Source organism: Harpia harpyja, chromosome 6, assembly GCF_026419915.1.
Source record: "Harpia harpyja isolate bHarHar1 chromosome 6, bHarHar1 primary haplotype, whole genome shotgun sequence".
Lineage (NCBI taxonomy): Eukaryota > Metazoa > Chordata > Aves > Accipitriformes > Accipitridae > Harpia > Harpia harpyja.
In genome coordinates, this window is record NC_068945.1 from 15,329,394 (window position 1) to 15,335,423 (window position 6,030).

Sequence of the window (6,030 nt, forward strand, 5' to 3'; positions counted from 1 at the left end):
TTCTGAAGGAGCACAGGAACCACTGCTCCTGCACTCGCTCTGTGAGGGTTCATCCAGCCCCACAGAGCTTCTCCCTAGCCAGAGCCAGCTGCTTCGGAGAAGGACATAAAACAAGCTGCCAACAAATCTCGGGACCTTTGTTTACAGAGCTGTCATAGGTTCAGGCTCCCTTAGCAGTTTGATGAATCATGAATGCTAGTTCTCTCTCACCCCAAGTTATTTAACTTTTAAAAGTGCACACAGTGATTTCCATGCCCCTTAGATTTCCACATACTTGAAGGAAAATTGGGAAGGTCCGTGCAGGTGGAAAGGGGTGTGCATGCACAACATGCACGTACAAGTACATCTATGTGCAATGAAATTGTCTTCCTGCATTTAGCAATACCACCCCTTTTCATATTTGTTGGCCTACAGAGTTACTCTTCTGAATAGATCCAAAACCAGAGCATTTACAGCAAAACTTTATCTCCACAAATCTATTTATAACCCTTCTATGAGATAAATTCCAAAGATACTTTTTGCCATTTAAGGACATAAACCAGAAAATGTGCAAACGGGTGGGTTCCACTTTGCTTCACACCCTCCACAGCAAGTCTCGAGGGAAATGCTCTTTATTTGTGTTCTGTACACAAGAGGGTGTGGAAACATGTAATGTTGTTTCCATCGCCTGAAATCTTTCCCTAATATTTTCCCCACTGCAGCCTGGCCTGGCCCCCAGAGTTACAATTTCAAATGCTCTCATCAACATGAAACTGGACAAGCAGATAAGGTTCAGCAGCTTGCTTAGTAGTTTCTCTTCCAAGCTTATGAAACTATGGCAGGTCTGTAAGCAAAAGCTGTCATCCCGCGGTTTTGGTACATGCATGAAAACTTCGCAGGAAGGCTCTGTCTCAGATGCAGCAAGCGCCCAAGAAATTCCCTCCAGACATGGCAGAATAGCGTCACTACTGAGCCTGGCCCACCTTGCACCTCATTCACTGGGCTTCAGCAGTTTTATACCCACTATCTAGAAGAATTTACTTTCTAGTAGAATACATATCTGTGTGAACTAACAAACAAACAAACAAAAGTGTATGTTCTTGCTGGGAAATCAGTCAAAAATAAGGTTTTGGCCAGTGCTTAAACTTGGCATTTTGGTATTACAAATTCTTCATGAACACTAATGAACTAAGCCCTAGCAGCCCCACGGGCTAAATACAAAAAAGGCACAGATTATCCTTTACTTGAAGATACAGAAACAGACACACAGCATTAAGTGACTCACCAGGTATTTATGACCACAGGAAAAAATTCAAAGGAGAAATTACTCCAGTGGCTTAAGATATGGTTGCCTTTTTCCTTTCTCTCTTCCCCCTGCTTCCTCAGTTGTTTGCTCCTACCCCCACTGCAAGCCAGCAGGACAGTCCCTGCAAACACTTCTTCCTGGCTTCAACCCAAAGTCCCATAAACACTGCTACTGGCAGGATCTTCTGATCAGGAGGTGCCCCTATGCTTCGTGGGCAGTTTTCCTCTCTCAAGGGGCAGATGCAAGGGGCAGGGAGGGGGAAAGAGGCATCAGTTAGCAGTGGTGGTTGCTGACCATAGATGGAAGAGGTGGGTACCGCAGCTCAGAGCCCACCTGCCTCACTGCCAGGTAGCCCAGCAAGCCTGGTCACGGCTGTAGCTGGATGCACAGCAGTTGCTGCAAGACAAAGCAGTAGCCAGGAGGTTTGCAAGTGAGACAGTCCAGAAGACTGCATTCCTCGCAGGGACAGCTAGTGATGCTCAGGGAAAGGGACACGATAGGGACCATGCTGCCAATGCTGGTATCTGCTTGGCAGCCAGGCTGCCAGCCCCACACCATTTCCCAGCACTAAGCACAGTTCCAAAGAAAAAACACATGAAAAGAAGCACTTTCTTACGCAGGATATAAACCATGCAGCTAACATACCAGGGCTGGCAGCTAAATAACGGTGTTACATGCCCTAACCTTTTTGGTTAATCAAATCTGTTTCAAGAAAAGTAGGAGCAAGCTCCCCTGGGGGTGGGAGGGATCCCAAATTACAACGTACTGAGCATCCTTCCCCACTGGGCTAGCTGAACTGTACAAGAGCATCAGGAAAGGCCAAAAGAAATCGTTACATAGTTCAACTGTCCCATGACCTCAGTGTTTCATCCAGAAAGGTCAGACCTAATCTGATCTTCAAATGCCTTTGAGTCAAATTTCAGTGTTAGCCAAATCCTTGACAAACCATTTGGAGGCATGCAACAGCTACAGCTTACCAGCAAACGCCAGCACCAAGAGAGTAAGTGCTAGCATGTAGGTAGGTGCCTTATTTCCAGTACAGATGCCCCCAAGAGCCATTCTCACCAGGTCACGGGGCTTTAAACCACCCAGGAGCTACGAACAAAACCAGCAAACTGGCCTCTGCATATGCACATTTCTGAAGGTGAGAGCTCTAGTAAGGAAGCAGCTTTCTTGTTACAAGCTGCCAGGGGGTAGTTACTAAGAAAAGACAATTTTTAAAGAATGAAAACTTGCTTTGAAGATAGACTCCCACTCTTTGCATTCACAGGCCTGTCTGCCTCAGGCTTTGTACACCTGGAGCCCAATCCTGCAAACTCCCCATAAAGCTCCTCTCAAAGGCAACGAAAGGTTCACAGGATTGTGCTTGCCATTCTGCCCTGTTACCTTTTTTGGTGCTTTCTCTGATACTCAGAAGAGTCCAGACAAGCACTGCAAATGGACAGCTAATGCCGCTGTCTTGGTCCTCTCTTTCTTAGGCATATATGGTTTCCTGTCCCTCTTTGTTCATGCTCAGCAATCAAATGCACCAAGTTGTACCCTTGGCAGATAGGGGTTAAAAACTGCACCAATCTTTAATACAAATTATAACTCAGGCAGCCAACAGAATAGGTCTCATGTAAGCAACCAGTGAGAAAGAATATTTTAAACAGTCCCAGGGCATTCAAGTGCTATTTGTCCTGCAGGAGGGAAGACCTGCAGGCTCCACTTCTCTGCAATGAAAAAAATCACCCCCCTAGGCAGGGCCACTCCAGCTGCACACAAGGAAGGGTGAAACAAGTAGGACTTCTTGACAGACCTTCCCTGTCATCTTTCTCTTCGTACGACAGAAGCTACCTCCCAGCAGGCAGCCAGCAAAAAAAGCCTTGCTCTATTTTTCTAGTCGCACCATCTGGAATCAGTAGCACTGTGCCCTAACCCCATGTGGGTCCAGACGGATGCTGACCACCATGCCTCCATGCCACATGTGGGCCCATGAATGAGACTTTGAGGAATAAGAAATCTTCCCATCTTAATGCACTTTAATTTTCCCTCTAATGTCAGCCAGAGGAACTTACAGCCCCCCTTTCCTTTCAAATCGCCTAGCTTTCAGTGTCACTATTGCATTGTGTATCAGTATTGGACAAGAAATAGAAGCACAAGGGAAGTTACTCTTTTCTCAGGCTGCTCCGTGTCAGAATAATGCTGTGAGCGTAAGAAGTAACAATTGTGGAAAATCCTTTATTCTCCTAATACATGCTTACATCACTCACTGTCAAAGCGTATTCAGAGTACACAGGACTCCCCTTGCATCAGATCCTGCATCTGTTAATGATGGTATTGATTTCACCAGGACTAATCCTGTGAATGAATGCTGTGGAATTGATCCTCTTGTCATTACATGCTGCAACAAAGAGGAGTTTTCAGGAAATACAAGTTATTTCAATTTAGTCTCTTGTTCACAGGCATCTTATCCGGTCTTTCTCCCCTGCCATCATAATTTAGATATTACATTAACGTGTGCAGGTTTTATTGACTAAGATACCTGCCTATCAGAAAGATATCTGCCAAAGAAAGACAGACCTGTACTTTCTTCAAATATGTTGAGAATAGTTCAGACCCTCTTTAGCTTAAAAGCAACTTAATTAAGCAAATGGACCACTTACTTGAAGTATCACTCTATTTGTAATTTATGTTAAAACAGTACATTTCATTGGTTTTGGTGTATGTAGTTTTAGGACCCCATCCTGTCTCTCCATGGCAGGAGAAAAAAAAAAGATATGAAACTTGTTTGCAGATGCGTACACTCACACAGAACCTACTGCTACATTTAGTGAGACAGAGAAAGAATGGATGCAAGGTCCCAGGGTTCTTTGATAGCAAACCATACAAGCACAATCATTCACAGTATGGTACCTAAAATAGACAAATTATAATAAATACACAGTTCTCACAAAAGAAACACGCTGCCTCCTTATTTTCTTTGAGCTGCTGCCAAGGAGGGAATGTGTTATTTTCACAAATAATTCTCCTGTACGCCTTTTAGCAAGAGAAGCCTTCTCAGCTAGGCAAAATTGCATAAAAGCTGCATACTCTGAAAATAAGTACTCCTCTGAAAACAAATACTCCACAAAAAGTCATTTTAAAACAGTTATCTCACCCATTCTGCCAAACAATATATATGAGAAAAATCAATTCTGTTGCTGCAGGTCTCGCCAGAGGTTACTGGTTTGGCCAAAGTCTGCTGCTCCCAAGTATCCATCTGCAGCTAACTTCATCCCTCCCTTCGTTTTCCCAGCTCTTTCTCTGAGAAATTCCCTGCTATGCAGAATATCGTGCTATCAGCAGCCAGCCTTGCACAATGCTTTCAATCTGTCCGAGCATGTCAAAGGAGCTGGGAAGGAAAGCCTGCTCGCTGGCTCTCCCCAGCAGCGCTCTGACTGACACAAATACAGACCCAGACTTTTAAGAGCTCAGGTCCCACCCAAGTGCATTTTTTTCTCCCCCTTTTAACAGGAAAGACAACTTCACAAGAAACATTCTGGCAATATGCTGCTGCGCATGTTGAAGGCTGAAGACAAAAACGGATGCCATCTATTGTCAACAATACTTCTATGAAAGGCTGCCATGACGGACATCTGCTTCAGCAAGTATCAGATCAGTTACATTAACCAGAGCTTTACTGTAGCTGTATCAGTTACGCCGGGAGACTGCCTTAACAGTCAGGCTGCTCTGAAAGCCCAGGTATCAAGTTGCAAAATTAAAAGCAATTCACCAGCCGTTACCATGCTAAAAACTTTTTCATTGCAATTCCTTTTTCAAAAAAGAAAAAAAAAGAAAAAAAAAGCAAAACCCCGACAAACAGCCACATAAGTTATTGCTCCCCTAACAAGCCTGCTGCAGGATCTCAAATGGAATAGGACCAGCACAGACCCTGCTCTGCACCCAAAGCCTTGCCCCCGCACCTCCTTTTTAGGGTCCACTGGGGTGGACAAGCATGCAGCCCCTCCACCCGCCCGGCACAGATATCCCCCTTAGTTCACCACAAACATCTGGAAAGGGGGGTACAGAGAGAGGAAGGGAGGAAAAATAGTATCCGACACTTTCGCACTATTTCCACAGCTCGTTAGATTTCGCATGCTGCTTAATCTCTAGCCGTAACGCAAATGCAGTCAGACCAGCTCACTCCCGAACAAATACATATCTTAAGCCCTTACCTCTGGCTGAAAAGTTTTCAACTAGTAGGAAGGAAATGAATAACTGGCTGCTTGGGCAGGAGCACAGCAAGAAAGGCACACCAGCAGCCTCACACACAGCCCTATTCAATAAAACTACAGCTTTTCCTTGGCCCCTCCCAAAAGTCAATGCTAAGTGAATACATATCCCTTATGTTTACAATTGGCAGGCAGCGGTATGCATTGTCCTCAATTTATTCTAATAGGCAGCCAATGACTACGCACAAGCCAAGGTGGGTTCAGCCTGCCTGCAGAGATGCCTGTCATTCCCTAGGCATGCTCAGGAAGCCACTCATCAGAAAACCAAGACCTAAAAAGCTCCGAAAATTCATGCAAGCTGCCAAAACTGTCTTGCTACATGCCCTTTTTTGGTTATCCTTAGCAGGGCCTCTGAAAGTAAATCCTCTGTCAGGAACAATCATAAGAAATGTTAATCTTGGAGAAAGAGGCTGTCTTGTTGAACACAAATGGAGCTTAAAAAAGGAAATACACTGAATGGAATGGGACACAGTAAACATATTTACTTTTTGC

General features: G+C 44.7%; 1 protein-coding gene across 13 annotated transcripts in view; it reads right to left on the minus strand.

Annotated features, from left to right (window-relative positions):
* CALD1 (caldesmon 1) overlaps positions 1-5,680 on the minus strand; it is a 198,254-nt gene extending 192,574 nt beyond the window's left edge. For 9 of the 13 annotated variants that reach the window (XR_008235505.1, XM_052789223.1, XM_052789229.1 and 6 more), the window contains exon 1: positions 5,482-5,671. The gene's annotated coding sequence lies outside the window, so the exon portion shown is untranslated. Of the gene's footprint in view, positions 1-5,481 lie in introns of all 13 variants that reach the window. The other 4 variants (XM_052789235.1, XM_052789234.1, XM_052789228.1 and 1 more) reach the window with 3 other exon arrangements.
* Between the last annotated feature and the right edge of the window lie 350 nt (positions 5,681-6,030).